Source organism: Brachyhypopomus gauderio, chromosome 4, assembly GCF_052324685.1.
Source record: "Brachyhypopomus gauderio isolate BG-103 chromosome 4, BGAUD_0.2, whole genome shotgun sequence".
NCBI classification, from domain to species: Eukaryota; Metazoa; Chordata; class Actinopteri; order Gymnotiformes; family Hypopomidae; genus Brachyhypopomus; species Brachyhypopomus gauderio.
In genome coordinates this window covers 11,504,048-11,522,340 of record NC_135214.1, presented here as the reverse complement: position 1 = coordinate 11,522,340, position 18,293 = coordinate 11,504,048, and the positions used below count along the sequence as shown (strand labels likewise).

General features: G+C 46.6%; 1 protein-coding gene across 1 annotated transcript in view; it reads left to right on the top strand.

Moving 5' to 3' along the window:
* Positions 1-8,309: 8,309 nt before the first annotated feature.
* Positions 8,310-18,293, top strand: part of pde1a (phosphodiesterase 1A, calmodulin-dependent) — a 62,576-nt gene continuing 52,592 nt past the window's right edge. The window contains exon 1 of the mRNA XM_077002179.1: positions 8,310-8,426. The gene's annotated coding sequence lies outside the window, so the exon portion shown is untranslated. The remainder of the gene's footprint in view (positions 8,427-18,293) is intronic.

The following is an 18,293-nucleotide window of genomic DNA, read 5'->3' as shown; positions in this document are numbered from 1 at the left end:
GGGACACATCATCAGTGATGTTACCTGGGGTCATTATGTGTTTCGGGTCTTTCGACATCAGACACCCTCGCCCAGGCGACCCGACCAGAGGTGATCAGTCTCTGGCCTGTGTCCCAGCAGCACTCGCCCACGGATCTGCCCTCTTAATCCATAGCCACCTTGTGGCTTTCTCGGCGGCTTCAGTTGCGGTTCTGATGGCCTTTTGCTTCGCCTCCCCTGTGAAGCTCAGCACTGCAAAACCTCGGCAGCCCACCTCCAGAGGTTCACAGAAAGATTTCCAGCCCTGCCTCTTGCACTCATCCGCCAGTTCCTGGTACTTGGCGTGTTTCCTTTCGTTGGCCTCCTCCATACGCTCTTCCCAGGGAACGGTGATCCAACATGATCAATTGCTTGGTGGATTCTGATAAAATGATCATATCGGGTCGTAGCCATAGTGTTTCAGATGTTATTCTTGCAGGAAACTTTAGTTGTTTGCCTAGATCGACTTTCAGTTGCCAGTCAGCCGCAGTGGTGAGGAGACCTGACCTCGCCCGTGTTTGTCGGGCTTTTCTGCCGCTTTGTGGAACTTGATGGTCTGCACCCTGCCATGGCTCTTGATGGTGCTGATGGCTGCGGCTATGCTGTCAGCAACTGCCTTAAGGATCTGGTTGTGGGGAAGTGATAGCTCCCTTCTCCCAGGGCTTTTGGGCAGCTGCTGAGGAGGAGTTCCAAGGATCCCCGTCCTGGACACTGGGGACAGGATGGTGTTTCTGTTTTTCCCCAGAAGTGGAGGTTAGCTGCGCTAGATAGGACGTCATACATGGCCTAAACTAAAAACCTGATGTTATGAACGTCTGCTCTTCAGATGTTGGACCAGGTGACCTTCCGTTGCAGAACGTTCTCCCACTTAGTCCATGCACCTTGTCGTTCTTTACCCTGGGCCTTATCTGCCCTGGTTGCCGGGAAGTAGCTCACACGTGCACGCCCTGTGGCTATGGACCCCAACAAGGCTTTCTGCCTCAAGCATGACTCCGCCACCTCCAGAGCTTTGTCTGCTCTCCATTTTCTTCCTGTTCGTACCTGGATACCAGCAGATGCCACCTTCTCATCCCTGGACTCCCAGTACTGCAGGATTTCCCATGTTCTGGACACCTTGAATTCTTCAGTGAGTCTACTGAATGGGAGCTGCAAGACGTTACTGCAGCCACATAGGGCAGAACTGCTCAGAATGCGGGCCAGGCCAATAAATGCAATAAAGAATACATTTGGATCTGTGAAATCTCTGAGATTATTATACATCTTGGCCTCAAATTCTTTGACTTTTAAAGACCATAAAACATCTAGGTGAGATTATTATATATCCTAAAACATTTATTAGGTCAGATTCCTCTGATTGTATTGCCAATGATTATGCATCTCTCTTAAGTCAAATTTCAAGTCCATTGCACATGATATATTATATTAATCTTAACGAGGTCTGTCCTCACATCGCTTCACATTGTTTTAATGTCCTTATGGATCCTCTCCCACTCCCCATTACCCAATGGCAGGTTCAGATGCCTGCACTGATAAGACCCCATTACTCGGGCTCTGAATCATCATGGTACGATACCTCCAAGCCACTTGACTTTGCCCCTACCTCATTAATACCACATCTAATAGCTCCACAACTTTCGATGCTGGTGTTCTTGATTCAATAATCCCCAGAAGCAATTGGTGAGTTGCACATATCTGAACAGATGAGACCTGAAAATTCCAGATTGTTATATTGGGTCCTCACACAGTTCAGTGCTCCACTGTGGTGTAGATCACTCACTCAGCCGTGCCATGTCAATCCAATCCTTCCAGCAACAAGGGGATTTATCAACACTGGGCTCTGGATTCAGGTTCTACATATGGATCCTAATGCCTAAGGCATACTATGCAGAGGTGGCAATGGGGTAAGAACGGATTGCTCAGTCCGGTCTGAGGGAAGCATTCAGTGGTCCAAGTGTCTCAGATTAAAAGCACAGTAATAAAACTACAACACAATTAGACCCAAAGCTCCTCTATCAGATGGTCTGGCCATTTGCTTAGGTGTAATCGAGATCGTTTATCACTTCAAAATGTCTTTGTTATGCTGACAAACCATCTAAAACACAAAGGGGGAAGAAAATCGATGAGAACATTAAGTTTGGGAATGCAATTCGTTTTTGTAGCATTAACCTTTCCAGCCACAGACAAATTAAGAGCCATTAACATCACAAGAGATTTTATGTAATAATGGACTAACGACTCGTATATTATATCTGGCAAATTCCTTCTATATCAAGCAATTCCTGACTCAGTTCTGATGCAAAGCTCTAGAAAACTCTGCAGTGCAGCAGTCAGGTCTTGGCGTCATTAAAATACGCCATTACTCACTCCTACAAGGTCCTGCTCAGTTGTGTGTGTGAGTCAAGAACTTGTCAGTTTAGGTGTCCATAATAGCTACCCCTCTTTTAAATAAAGGGTGAATTTCTGTATCAGTAGAGGAAGACTGAGGTATAAAGATGGATGTAAAATTCTTCATTAAAAAAATCTCCCTGATATCTACAACTACCATAAATGCAGCACCAGTCAAAGACTTACAGCAGGAACGGTGGTGACCTACCATCTTCCCTGCAGCTTTGCTGCCTTGTCCCCCTGACTCCAAATAAGTGTCTTGCCCTCAGTTCAACCTTCTAATAGTGTTGTGTTGGTGTTCTACGGTATTGGTATTGAGTCAGTCCTCTCCAAGCATTCTGACGTCTGCTATTTCAGGTCTGTTTCATTCTACTGTCGAATGCTGGGCTTCATGAAAGGAAAAGTGGCTAATGTCACCGTAACAGCCTTAAAATCCTCCCTTACAGATGATACAGAGGGCCAGCAAGTCTCCAAATTATGTTCTGTAGCTCGTTATCCCCCCTGAATTTTCTGGTTTAAAAGATTGAGACAATCGACAAGAACATCACACACACACACAAAAGGAGGTTTGGGATTATCCATGTTTGACTAATGACATTCCTGGATTCTTACAGAACTCTCTTCACTGGTAGGTGCACAGATCAAAATGTTCCTGTTTATTTCACTCATAGTAAAACTTAGTTTAGATGATTTGAGTTGCTCATTAATGAAACAACCAGTCCCTGGGTACATATCATAGAATAATGACAACAAACCCCAATAACACCCCAAACACCCACAAAATGGGCACATTCTAAGCCCCATAAATTTACCCAGTGGAAACTGGCAGCAGCCCAGACAAACAAACAAAACTAGCCATAGCTACCAAGGCGGTAGTGTCTTTGAGGTTGTGACCTTCCTATGGGTATCGAAAGTCTTTCCTGTGTCATCGTGGTCTGCGTCTCAGTCTAGCAGGCCACATCAAGTATGGAACCTTCTGCCAACGTGGACTCTCCGTGTACTCCCTGGGTTGCTCTCCTGAGCTTCGCTGTTGACTGCTGCTTTGGGTGCACATACATGTTCTATCTCAGGATCTCCTGCTACATTAAGTCATTCTAGAGACAGTTCCTTGTAACGCACAAGGCATCAGTGAGCAATGGGGAGATGCATGCATGAGTGTGGTTTATTAAGGGCATATTCATAATCAGAGTCACAGTTCAGGGCCAACATGCCAACACGAATATCCATTGAAAAACAGACGAAAGGGAAAACTGGGCAGATAACACAGAATGTACACAGGAGAACAAATGAATAAAAATAAATGAGACTTATTAACCAGACATAAGAACAAACATAGTCAAACAAAGTCCACATACAAACAATCCAGTAGAGTCAAACATCCACTAAACCAAGGCAAAGGGATTTACCAGATATTATAAAAGAAAGAACAAAATGTTACCTTACAGAAAACACAGATGCAAAGAACCAGAAATATCCAAAACACTCACACGGCAAACTGTATACTGTATATATATATGGCAGGAACAGAGCTTAAATAACACAGACAATGAATCAATCAACACAATCAATGAAACTAACCAGACGCAGGTGTGACAGATCACAGGAGGGCGGAGACACAGATTAGAAGGCGGGACAAACAGGAACGGAAAAAACATCAGCACATGGGGAAATAAACAAGGAAGTGCTAGGGGAAAGGTTAGGGGGTGGAGCTAAAGGAAACCAAACAGGAGTGACGGGAGGGGGCGGAGCTAGGTGTGACCTTTGCCCCGTCTCTTCCTCCTTTGCTCTCAGGAATTCCAATGAAAGAAACCTCTAATTCCCCCTGAGCAGGTGGCTGTCTGTCTGCCAGGCAGGTGCGTCTGTCTCACTCTTTGAGAACCTCCAGTGGCTTCTTGAACTCGTCTGGCCTTGTGATTAAACTGGAGGGTTTTCACTGACACAGTGGTGCAATACCAGACTCTCCGCATAACTAGAGATCTTTTTTACTGCTGTAGATATTACCAGTGTCCTGTCTTATATTTGTTAGTGCTGGGTAGATATTACCAGTGTCCTGTCTTATATTTGTTAGTGCTGGCTAGTTATTATGTCTTGTCATATCTATATTATTTTTTGACTTTTTACCATCTGTATCGTCTACATTGACCACACTGATCACTAAGTTCCCGGTTCTAAATGTGCAATAAGATAAAGGCAGTGTAGCATTACTGAGCTAGTTCCCTGATCCTGATCCGAGCCTCTGCACAGTACCACGCATGATTGATTCTAAGTTTGTAGACTAAAATTTGTGCTAAAATGACACCTGCATTATCTGAAGCATTTGACAAAATAACATCTGAAAAGTATTTTTATTTCTTCTTAAGGATGAATAAAGTTTCTTCTTTGTGATTCTTCAGCTGAAGGATTCGTTTAACTGCTCCTGTTTGCTGCACCTTTTACACAAGCATTTTGAGTGTCAGATTTTCATCATTAACTGGCCGACCTTGTTTTAACCTCGTGGTAACATGGTAACATGTTTTTTTCCTCTAGAGGAGAAATTCATTGTATTTTATTTTTACCCTCAAAAGGATTTGAAGCCAGTGTCCAAGAGAATCTGTTTCTCTGTTTCTCCATGGCAACGTGAAAACATGTTCTCACAGGCTTTGCCTACAGCATGATGAGCAAATCAAATTTCCTGCTGAAGGCCTGAAGTCCTGCCATGCCTGGACACATTCTTCTCCGCTCTCACTCTCACTATTCTAATAATCTCCTTCTCTTCCTCTTCTAGTCTCTCTTCTCCTAATCTCCTCCTCTTCCTCTTCTAGTCTTTCTTCTCCTAATCTCCTCCTCTTCCACTTCTAGTCTCTCTCTTCTCCTAATCTCTTCCTTTTCCCTTTCTAGTCTCTCTTTTCTCCTAATTTCCTCCATTTCTCTTTCTAGTCATTCTCTTCTTTTGTTCCTTGTCCCATCTGCTCTCTTCTTGGTTGTTGTACTGTTTTCTCTTCCCATCTTCTATCAATAGTTTACTGCTAAAATTAAATCAAAGGCCTTCTTTGTAAAATACAAGGACAGGATTCTGGCTTCTACCAGGGTGTATTTGCCTGGCTGTCACTGCGTGTGCCCACGTTCCTTTGTTAGAGACGGAGTGCTCTGAGCTCCTCGTCAGTCTGAGTCGAGCTACTGAAGGGTGAACTTCACAAAATGGCATAAACTAGACAAATAACATGCACACAGCCATGGATGCAACCAAGATGGACTCTAATCTCACAAAGCAGGAATGATAATGGGCGCGCAATTATCAGGAAAAGGTATTTTTCTTAATTCAGGTGAATAGAGTGAAAGACGCATCAGTTACAGCTAGCGTCAGTGCCATGTGTCTTAGCTGTTAAGATTTTATCACTTTGCAAATTCCTGCAATTAATTTTTCAGTCACAGGAACCTTCTGACACTGTAGTGGTTGTGTGGCTGTCATATTAAAGTAAGAACACGTTTCCTGCCTCCAGAACACTGGACTTCACAGGAAGCTGTCTGCATCTCCAGTGCTGATTGGTGGAGGAACTGGTTTGCTATCACATGTTAAAGGAAGTGGACGTTTCTGACCTCAACCCTGGTTGGCCAATTTATGTGGATGAGAAGTGAAATTATAATGGAGGTGATCTCAGCCACACCTTCTCTAGATGTGGGTGGTGACGTAGTGGGGATCAACATCCCCACATCTTTCTCTCCCTCTCCCACACTTTCTCTCTCTCTCTCCCTCTCTCACTTTCTCTCTCCTTCTCTTCCCCCTCTCTCTCTTTCTCTCTCTCCCTGTCTCTCACTTTCTCTCTCTCCTTCTCTCTCCTCCTCTTTCTCTCTCTCTGTCCCTCTCTTACTTTCTCTCTCACTCTCTCTCTCTATCTCTCCCCTCTCTTTCTCTCTCTCCCTCTGTCACTTTGTTCTACTGCTGTATTCTCTTCTCTTCCTCTACTATGTTGTAGAGGCATGTTTGTAGATGTCAGTCTTTCTGTCGATAATCATTGCTGTTGCTCTTGGTACTCTAGGAGAGTTGGCCAAATGCATCTCTATGGCAACCAATAAAACTCAATGATCTCCACTGAATCATAAATGAGTCTGTAATTGTTATGTCCATCCAACTGCTGCATTCTGCACACACCAGCACACACACCAGCACTTCCCCTCACACTAGCACACACACCAGCACACACACACTAGCACTTCCCCTCACACTAGCACACACACCAGCACACACACTAGCACTTCCCCTCACACTAGCACAGACACCAGCACTTCCCCTCACACTAGCACACACACCAGCACTTCCCCTCACACTAACACACACACCAGCACACACACTAGCACTTCCCCTCACACTAACACACACACCAGCACACACACTAGCACTTCCCCTCACACTAGCACACACACCAGCACACACACTAGCACTTCCCCTCACACTAGCACACACACCAGCACACACACTAGCACTTCCCCTCACACTAGCACACACACTAGCACTTCCCCTCACACTAGCACAGACACCAGCACACACACTAGCACTTCCCCTCACACTAACACACACACCAGCACTTCCCCTCACACTAGCACACACACCAGCACACACACTAGCACTTCCCCTCACACTAGCACACACACCAGCACACACACTAGCACTTCCCCTCACACTAGCACACACACCAGCACACACACTAGCACTTCCCCTCACACTAGCACACACCTGCACAGACACTAGCACTCCCCTCACACCAGCACACACACCAGCACTCCCCCTCACACCAGCACACACACCAGCACTTCCCCTCACACTAGCACAGACACCAGCACACACACTAGCACTTCCCCTCACACTAGCACACACACCGGCACACACACTAGCACTTCCCCTCACACTAGCACACACCTGCACACACACTAGCACTCCCCTCACACCAGCACACACACCAGCACTCCCCCTCACACCAGCACACACACCAGCACACACTAGCACTCCCCCTCACACTAGCACACACACACCAGCACACACATCAGCACACACTAGCACTCCTTTCTGACCCGTTTACTCTCTAACTCTATTCCTCTCTCCTCTCTGTGTTTTGCACACTCAACCCAAATGTGTCTCATAGAAGAGAGAGAGAGAGAGAGAGAGAGAGAGAGAGAGAGAGAGAGAGAGAGATTGAGAGAGCTCTTCCAGGGAGGTAGTGCTTTCACCCATGTCTGCTCTCAGGCTAGACCCAAACCCCAGCAGTGCCATGTGCTGTCCTGTTGAAGGTGCTGATGAGCTGATAGATGTCGAGGATTTGGGGGCATGTGTAGTCCTGTGATCACAGAGAGGAGCTGTAAATACAGTGCGTGTGTGTGTGTGTGTGTGTGTGTGTGTGTGTGTATGGTTTGGTGAGAGATAGAGAGAAAGAGAGAGAGAGCAGTAGCAACATGATGGAGTTTAATCAAAGTGCTTTTTTATGTATTTTGCCGTTCCGAAGGTGGAAATCGACTGAGTATAGCTGCACTACATCGCAACTGGAATGGAATTTCAGATCATCGTATTTCTCCTCTGGAGGAAAAAAGAACATCTCTAGGTGTTGCAGATATTTGAGAGCATTCGAACACCCCCATGGTTACAGTTTAACATTTTTTTATTTCCATTTTAATTTCTCTAGCAAGAGAACTAAATAAATTGAATTTCACATTTATTTGTGTCCAGCCTGATAAGTGAACAGTGCTGTTGTAAATTCAGCGATGAAGGTGTGATCATGAGTTCTTCAGTACTGGGGATCGTGTTGGGTTATTTAATTGAAAAAAGTGTTACATGGAGACAAATATAAAAGACTTTCAGTGTATGTGTGGTAGCTGGTTACTTGGTTACGCCATGGTTTGCGTATGCTGTTTCTCCCAGCAGGGGGCTCTCTGCGCTCCGCGAGCGTGTTGCCGCCGTCCTCCCGGCCCGTTCGGACCAGGTGCGACATTGCGGGAGTCAGAGCGCCGGGACACGTGGGAAAGGATGCGCCCGCCGCCAGAGACCCAAGAATTAGGTACGAGCACCTGCCATTGGCACAGCGCCCCGAGTGAGTGAAAGTGAGCGTTAGTGAGTGGTAGTCAGCGTGACTGAGCGTTAGTGAGCATTGGTGAGCGTTAGTGAGCGTTAATGAGCATTAGTGAGCGTTGACGGGCGTGCATGAGTGAATGTTCAGGCCTCTCCAAGGTCAGATGATCTGAGCAGCTCCACCACACTTCCTAAAGCAGCCTGCTGGCTCGCTCACTCACTCACTCACTCTCTCTCTCACACACACACACACACACACATTAAAGTTTTGAGCAGGGTGCAGTCACAAAGGGAAAAGCAGACCTGATCTGTGATTTATTCAACTCTTCGTGCCACGTTGCTGTCTGCGTCTTTGCTGGGGAGGGATGTGTCCTCTCCCCTCCACAGTAGCGTGGACCACGGGGCAGCTCTGAAGATGATGGCATGAACTGCGCTTCAGCATCACTGCTGTGGAACTTGACAGGTAGTCATAGCAACAGGGCCGGAGTGGGACACTTTTTCAGCCCGGGAGTTTCATGCCCAAATCCGGCCCAAAATTATTTCCCCCCCCCCCAATCGGCCCAAACTAGAGACTGACATGAGCCGGCCCATCGGGAATCCTCCCGAATCTCCCGATTAGCCACTCCGGCTCTGCATAGCAACATACTTGACTGAAGTCCATCCTTTTCACAGTAGGAAGGAAAAGGAAGTGTATGACGGAAGAGAGAAGGGAAAGGTCTGGCAGCCTTTTGATTGGCCACATCAAAGGCGCCGTGCAGGAAACCAAACGTCTGTGTTGATTATGAATTTGGTTTAAGTAACAAGACTGCTACTTATTTAAAATTTCTGCATGTGTAAATTTATACACACTTTGATCATCTGAAATTTGAAAGAGATTCTGCAAAATACCAGGGAGGCACATTTTCATGAAAAGATGAGTTGAACAGAGATCTGACCTTCACTTAGGGACATGTTTGGACGGTCTGGGTCCTAATCACATAATGTTTGCATCACTATGACACATATTCAGAACTGCAGCACAAATGACTGGAAGAATGCAAAAGCATAGTGGTTCCTGGCTGAAGGGTCTGAACCTGTTTCATTCCTCACTTTGGTTTCTCTCTGTCGCATTCGTGTGTGTATGCGTGTGTGTATGTGTGTTTGTGTTCTTATACAGATCTCTGTACATGACTCACTCAGATCACTAATGCAAATGCTTAGAAATCGGGATAATTGGGCTATGCCATGTTCAAGGACCACTGAGCTGAATATTTCATCCAATTATATTCCGATATCAACTGTTTTTATAGAGACGGAGGTGGATGTCCTGGGAGAGGGTTGATCACGCAGGAGACCTGCCAGAGCTAATTGTCCATTAGTGAAACATCTGAAATGATTTGTGGGTAATGACAGGTCGTTAGCCTTTACTTGCTATTAGCTATTAGCTTTCACAGAGGACTTATTCACTGACTTCAAAAAACAAAGGAGGGGAAGAAATGGAACTGGGGAATGAAAAAGATGGATATACAAAGAGAGAGAAGGAGAAGGGGAGAGAGACTGTGGAGAGAGAGAGAGAGACAGGGGGTCGGGTTGTTCTCGTCTTGTCGGGCCTGCCTGACGTGTTATGAGCAGAATTACATTAGTGGCATGCTAATGTCCACAACAGCTCAATTAGCCCAGTGTGATTGGTGTAGATGGCCCAGAAGGCTGTGCTGTTTTCATGCGTCTTAATGCAGGACCAGACTGCCACTGTGAAAGCCACCAAACCTCCTCCACTTAGAAGTGAAGAGAGGGCTCTTCAGAAAGAGGAAGACAAATGAGAAAAATATGCAAAATATGATAGTTATAATGAGCTAATGTTCAATCAGTCACTTGTCCCTTTGCGTGATAAGATGAAGCCACTATTTGTTGTTTTGCATACTCTATAATTTAGTGCTTTGTAAATGACATTCAGTTGTTCATTATTGGTAATACCTATGCTAAGAAATGGATGCTTATGTAATTTGTCATGATAACAGCTCAACTCAACTCAACTCAAACTTTATTTATAGAGCACATTTCAAACAACCGAGGTTGACCAAAGTGCTGTACAGGATGAGAAACTGCATTGGGAATAAAAGTAGGTCTGATAATGTCACCGTTCCAAACAATTATAATAATCAATAAACAGAAGCAGTGCAATGACATAGAAAATATAATAAATAAAACTACAAATAAATAAAACATATTAGAATAAATAAAATAAAATATAAAACAAATCAGAGTTATCAGCAAATAGTCTATTTAACTATAATTAAAAGCCATGGAGAATAAATGTGTTTTTAAAGAAGATTTTAAAGTCTCAAGAGAACCTGCAGATCGAATATGCCGGGGCAGGTTATTCCAGAGCCTAGGGGCTGCTGCTGCAAAGGCTCTGTCACTTTTGGAGTTTTGTTAGAGGGGGGACCAGTAGGCACTGATTTGATGATCTCAGTGATCTGGCGGGACAGTATATATGAAGGAGCTCTGTCAAATATTGAGGAGCTAAGCCATTAAGAGCTTTAAAAACAAACAGTAAATTTTAAAAACCTATTCTAAAAGCAACAGGGAGCCAATGAAGTGAGGCTAAGACCGGATATATTTGGTCGCGCTTATGTTTACCAGTAAGGAGACGGGCTGCTGCATTTTGTACTAAATGCAGACGACTGATCAAGGCCAAAGTAGAGACAGTTGCAATAATGCAATCTTATATTAATAAAAGCATGAATTACAGTTTCCAAATCTCTATGTGGCAAATATCCTTTTACTTTAGATAAAACCCTCAAATGATAAAAGCTGTTTTTTACGACTGAGCTAACCTGATTATCAAATTTCAACCTGTCATTGAATATTACCCCAAGATTTTTAACAGAAGACTGAATGTTTGCTGTTAGGGGGCCCAGAAAGCCAGCAGAGAAGTCTGCTGGACCACATCTGAACATTGTGATTTCAGTATTTTTATCATTAAGATTCAAAAAGTTTGTGCACATCCAGGACTTAACCTCATTCAGACAATCAAGTAGTGTCTGTACAGAATTACAGAAATCTAGAAGGATCTAGATTTCAAAGGCAGATAAATCTGGACATCATCAGCATAGCAATGAAAAGAAAAATTGACCCTAATGGTAGCATATAAAGCACGAAGAGAATTGGCCCAAGGATAGAACCTTGGGGAACCCCAAAAGTGAGGGGAGCTGAAGATGAAGTAAATTCCCCTAGCTGCACAGAGTAACTACCATCAGTCAGGTAAGATTGGAGCCATGAGAAAGCAGATCCTGTAATGCCCACCCACTGTTCTAGTTGTGCTAAGAGGATCCCATGATCCACAGTGTCAAAAGCAGCTGTCATGTCAAGAAGCACTAACATAGCTGGGTTTCCTGAATCAATAGTTACCATTAGGTCATTACAAACTCTCAGCAGTGCTGTCTCAGTACTATGTAAATGTTTAAAGCCAGACTGAAACTTCTCATAAATATCATTGGCCGCTAAGAATGATTGAATCTGAATAAAAACCACTTTCTCTAAAATTTTAGATAAAAATGGCAGTTTAGAAATAGGCCTAAAATTAGACAGCACAGAGGGATCAAGAATTTTCTTTTTGATGAGGGGCTGCAAAACAGCATGTTTGAGAGCAGCTGGAACACATCCGGTGCTAAGAGAGGAATTAATAAATAAAAGTATGTCAGAGCTCACTGTACTAAATACTTCTTTAGTACACAGCTGAAAAGTCATATAGACTTGCCCAGACTGAGGTGCTGCTATTCTGACATTTATGGACTGTGCAGTGTGTGGACTGTGCAGTGTGTGGATGTTGTGGTGTGTGGACTGTGCAGTGTGTGGACTGTAGAGTGTGTGGACTGTGCAGTGTGTGGACTGTGTAGTGTGTGTGGGCTGGATAGTGTGTGGACTGTAGTGTGTGTGGGCTGGACAGATTGCTCTGCCCTGTAAAGTGAGCGTGCTGGTATCTTTCTGACAAGTGGTGAAGTCATGTGGTGTTTTTATTTGTTTGTGATTTGAACTCTGAACGATCCTGTGGGACCTATTAGATGTTGTTCAGTGACGTTCTTCGTTTGGTCTTGATTAATAACTAAATGAAGTAGAAGAGCAGCCTGGTGCTGTGCAGCTCAGGTGTTTCATCACAGGACTGTCACACCAAGCCAAACACCACCACAGCAGCTTTGGGACTTCACCAAACTCATGTCTTCCACCCCACCCACAGGCTGTTACTCTGCCTTCTCCACCCACAGGCTGTTACTCTGCCTTCTCCACCCACAGGCTGTTACTCTGCCTTCTCCACCCAAAGGCCAGCAGTCTGTCTTCCCCACCCACAGGCCAGTAGTCTGTCTTCTCCACCCACAGGCCAGTAGTCTGTCTTCTCCACCCACAGGCTGTTACTCTGCCTTCTCCACCCAAAGGCCAGTAGTCTGCCTTCTCCACCCACAGGCTGTTACTCTGCCTTCTCCACCCACAGGCTGTTACTCTGCCTTCTCCACCCACAGGCTGTTACTCTGCCTTCTCCACCCACAGGCTGTTACTCTGCCTTCTCCACCCAAAGGCCAGTAGTCTGTCTTCTCCACCCACAGGCTGTTACTCTGCCTTCTCCACCCACAGGCCAGTAGTCTGTCTTCTCCACCCACAGGCTGTTACTCTGCCTTCTCCACCCAAAGGCCAGTAGTCTGTCTTCCCCACCCACAGGCCAGTAGTCTGTCTTCTCCACCCACAGGCCAGCAGTCTGTCTTCTCCACCCACAGGCCAGTAGTCTGTCTTCTCCACCCACAGGCTGTTACTCTGCCTTCTCCACCCAAAGGCCAGTAGTCTGTCTTCTCCACCCACAGGCCAGTAGTCTGTCTTCTCCACCCACAGGCCAGTAGTCTGTCTTCTCCACCCACAGGCTGTTACTCTGCCTTCTCCACCCAAAGGCCAGTAGTCTGCCTTCTCCACCCACAGGCTGTTACTCTGCCTTCTCCACCCACAGGCTGTTACTCTGCCTTCTCCACCCACAGGCTGTTACTCTGCCTTCTCCACCCACAGGCTGTTACTCTGCCTTCTCCACCCAAAGGCCAGTAGTCTGTCTTCTCCACCCACAGGCTGTTACTCTGCCTTCTCCACCCACAGGCCAGTAGTCTGTCTTCTCCACCCACAGGCTGTTACTCTGCCTTCTCCACCCAAAGGCCAGTAGTCTGTCTTCCCCACCCACAGGCCAGTAGTCTGTCTTCTCCACCCACAGGCCAGCAGTCTGTCTTCTCCACCCACAGGCCAGTAGTCTGTCTTCTCCACCCACAGGCTGTTACTCTGCCTTCTCCACCCAAAGGCCAGTAGTCTGTCTTCTCCACCCACAGGCCAGTAGTCTGTCTTCTCCACCCACAGGCCAGTAGTCTGTCTTCTCCACCCACAGGCTGTTACTCTGCCTTCTCCACCCAAAGGCCAGTAGTCTGCCTTCTCCACCCACAGGCTGTTACTCTGCCTTCTCCACCCACAGGCTGTTACTCTGCCTTCTCCACCCACAGGCTGTTACTCTGCCTTCTCCACCCACAGGCTGTTACTCTGCCTTCTCCACCCAAAGGCCAGTAGTCTGTCTTCTCCACCCACAGGCTGTTACTCTGCCTTCTCCACCCACAGGCCAGTAGTCTGTCTTCTCCACCCACAGGCTGTTACTCTGCCTTCTCCACCCACAGGCCAGTAGTCTGTCTTCCCCACCCACAGGCCAGTAGTCTGTCTTCCCCACCCACAGGCCAGTAGTCTGTGTTCTCCACCCACAGGCCAGTAGTCTGTCTTCCCCACCCACAGGCCAGTAGTCTGTCTTCCCCACCCACAGGCCAGCAGTCTGTCTTCCCCACCCACAGGCCAGTAGTCTGTGTTCTCCACCCACAGGCCAGTAGTCTGTCTTCCCCACCCACAGGCCAGTAGTCTGTGTTCTCCACCCACAGGCTGTTACTCTGCCTTCTCCACCCACAGGCCAGTAGTCTGTGTTCTCCACCCACAGGCCAGTAGTCTGTGTTCTCCACCCACAGGCCAGTAGTCTGTGTTCTCCACCCACAGGCCAGTAGTCTGTGTTCTCCACCCACAGGCCAGTAGTCTGTGTTCTCCACCCACAGGCCAGTAGTCTGTGTTCTCCATCCTCTGTTACTAGTGGCATGTTCTTGCAGGTTGGCAGATGTGCTAAATTTGGGAGTTTGCATATTCTTATGATTATAGGTGTTATGTGGGAGGATGATAAATGCAAAGGATGTGGTTTGGTGTCAAACTAGAATTGTTGAGATGTATAACTGGATTTTTAGGATGAGTGAGCAAGAGTGGGATTGATAGGAATGATGGGGTTGATGGGAATGATGGCAAGGAAGTGAATGTGGGAATGATGGAAATGTGGGAATGATGGGACTGATGGGATTGATGGTATTGATGGGAATGATGGGATTGATGGGATTGATGGAAATGATGGGATTGATGGAAATGATGGGATTGATGGAAATGATGGGATTGATGGAATTGATGGGAATGATGGGATTGATGGGAATGATGGCAATGATGTAACCATTTGCCTTCTAGCCATGTCCTTCGATCCTGCCACAGTTCAGCACTGAGGAATACATTATGCATTAGCATTCTGTTTGTGACCCGGCATCTTTTCATGATGATTTGATTTTGACGTTTTCGTGGGCCTTCATACTCTTCCTCTGCCCTTCATACTCTTCCTCTGCCCCCACACACATGACATTCCCTGCGTTTGTTTTTCACTTACTGCTGGCTCTACCGGTGTATCCATGGTGACAGTCTCTGGGCTCTACATTAGCAGGTTCAAGTAAACATGCATCACCAAGAGTCTGATTTTACAAGGCTTGGTGGATAACTGTGGATGTGTCGTCAGGGCTCAGTGCGAGACTGTTAGGCAGGTGGTTTAGAAACTATTCTGAGCATTTAAAACAACACAACAAAGCCCTCGTGTGAACTGTCTGTTAGCAGGGATGTTCAGTCCATACTGGTCAAGGGATGGAAATGTATCTGTCAGTCTAGCAGCAGAACCCCAGTGTCCCATTGTCCTGGCAACAAAGGGGCCAGAAATTATTCCGTTTATTATATGTGATTAGAAACACCAGGACTCGTTTGGAGAAACGCACGAGCAGAGCTAAATTACAGATTAGATTAGATTCTTTTGCAGAAACATAGTCAGAAACTGACCACTAAAAGGTTTGTGGGAGGCTAGCACAAAGTCTGCATGCCAACAGCCTCTACAGATGAATTTTAAACTGCTGAGCGCTTCAATTGAAGTGGTGTTTCCAAAAAACTGTTATGTAGTCATTTAGCTATTGCTTATGCAGGTGAGGGTTTAAAACATTTAAAACATAAACATCTGTCTCTAGACCTGCATGCCTTGTGTGAGTAAGCTGTGATAACTCAACCTCTTTAACTGATGTGCACACCCGCTTGCAGGCATTGGAAGCAGCTCATAATTACTAAAAAGAAAAAAAAATGTGTTTCATATATTAACATTCATAAAAGTGACAGTGAAAATAAAACGCTCTCAGAGTGGGGCATCATTTCTGCTTTAGCTCTCCCACAGAAGCTCCACAGATGTGCGGTACACGAGCCCCACATCCAGCAGCTCATGGCTTCTTCATCCAGGCCGCCGGCAGCTTAGTGCTGGGGTGGATGTGCATGGGCACTGGGAGTAAATACTGTCAGATCGTTTGGTGCTTAAAACTCAATTTAATTAAAAAACCACCTCTCCCCCCAGAGGTGTAACAGTGACCTGTGTCTTCTGACGTCAAAGCCACGGGTCCATCAACATGCAGGGAGGGTTCGTACTTTAGTAAATGACCAAATCATGGTCAGTACTCTCCTCTGAATGGACGGATGGATGCATTTCACTGCAGAACTGGAAGGTTTGCTAAACATTTAAGAGTTTAAGACGAGTTTAAGCAGGGACGTGGCGTGTGCATGTAATGCTGGATGAGACCACACACTGGGCAGAGTGCTCCCGGGACCTGAGGCAGAGGCCCACGCAGTGCAGTAATCTAACCTCCTCCTGGCAGTACACCTGCTCCATTATGCCAACGGTGATATGTGTGTGTGTGTGTGTGTGTGTGTGTGTGTGTGTGTGTGTGTGTGTGTGTGTGTGTGTGTGTGTGTGTGTGAAAGTAGCCCTGGTTCAAAGCTTTAACGAACAATGAAGACCTACAGCTACATGAGACAGTGGGAGAAATAGTCCCCCAGGTGATTATCGCCACAGTGGTGATTGCATCTCATAAGTTTGGTGTTTTTGTTCATTGCTCATCATGGCAATAACAGAGCATGTAATGAGACTGGCAAGCGCTCCAGGATTTCCCACAATGCTGTTCTCTCTCATGAGCAGTGTGCAGTCCTCATCCTGAAGTAGCACGTTTCAACTGAACACTTTCATCACAGTGGTTACAGCCATCAGCAGGATCCTGAACACTTGCTGCTTTGTGGGCTGGAGTAGTGCGCACGTATTCAACATATCTGATGTCATTAACATAGATTTAACCAATGACAGAACAAATAAACACAGTCAAGCTTGCCAGTTGTATGCTGTAATAGAACAATAAATATCAGCTTTAGATTTAAATGTATGAGAGGTGGTCAGATTCTTTGGCTTTCTGTACTCTGATTTACTTTGATTTACTCTGACGTATTCTGATTTACTCAGATTTGCTCAGATTTACTCTGATTTTCTCCTCTGATTTACTCAGATTTACTCTGACTTACCAGCTAATGGTGTTTTTTACTGCATGAGGTGTTTTAGGATTGTCCAGTGCTTTCTTGCACATGGCAGCAGTGTTTGTGTCAGTCAGTCAGTGGCTGTGTTAAGGAGAGGACAGGGCCGGCGCCACGGGGGGGCGAAAGGGGGCAACTTATGTTCGCCACACCTCCCCCGCTCAACATCTTACGTTCGCCACCCCGAAATTTTCTGACGCCCCCTCACTGTATATGTTCTGGCGCCGGCCCTGGGAGAGGAGCTGTGTCATGGCTGTGTTTGGGGAAGGAGCTGTGTCTCATGGCTGTGTTGGGGAGGAGCTGTGTCTCATAGCTGTGTTGGGGAGGAGCTGTGTCTCATAGCTGTGTTGGGGGATGAGCTGTGTCTCATAGCTTTGTTGGAGGGAGGAGCCGTGTCTCATGGCTGTGTTGGGGGGAGGAGCCATGTCTCATGGCTGTGTTGGGGAGGAGCTGTGTCTCATGGCTGTATTGGGGAGAGGAGCTGTGTCTCATGGCTGTGTTGGGGAGAGGAGCTGTGTCTCATGGCTGTGTTGAGTAGGAGCTGTGTCATGGCTGTGTTGGGGAAGGAGCTGTGTCTCATGGCTGTGTTGGGGAGGAGCTGTGTCATGGCTGTGTTGGGGAAGGAGCTGTGTCTCATGGCTGTGTTGGGGGAAGGAGCTGTGTCTCATGGCTGTGTTGGGGGAAGAACTGTGTCTCAGAGCTTGTTGGGGAGGAGTTGTGTCTCATAGCTGTGTTGGGGGGAGGAGCTGTGTCATGGCTGTGTTGGGGGGAGGAGCTGTGTCTCATGGCTGTGTTGGGGGAAGGAGCTGTGTCTCATGGCTGTGTTGGGGGAGGAGCTGTGTCATGGCTGTGTTGGGGAGGAGCTGTGTCATGGATGTGTTTGGGGTGGAGTTGTGTCTCATAGCTGTGGTGGGGAGGAGCTGTGTCATGGCTGTGTTGGGGAGGAGCTGTGTCTCATGGTTGTGTTGGGGGAGGAGCTTTGTCATGACTGTGTTGGGGGAAAAGCCGTGTCTCATGGCTATGTTGGGGGAGGAGCTGTGTCATGGCTGTGTTGGGGGGAGGAGCCGTGTCTCATGGCTGTGTTGGGGAGGAGCTGTGTCATGGCTGTGTTGGGGGGAGGAGCCGT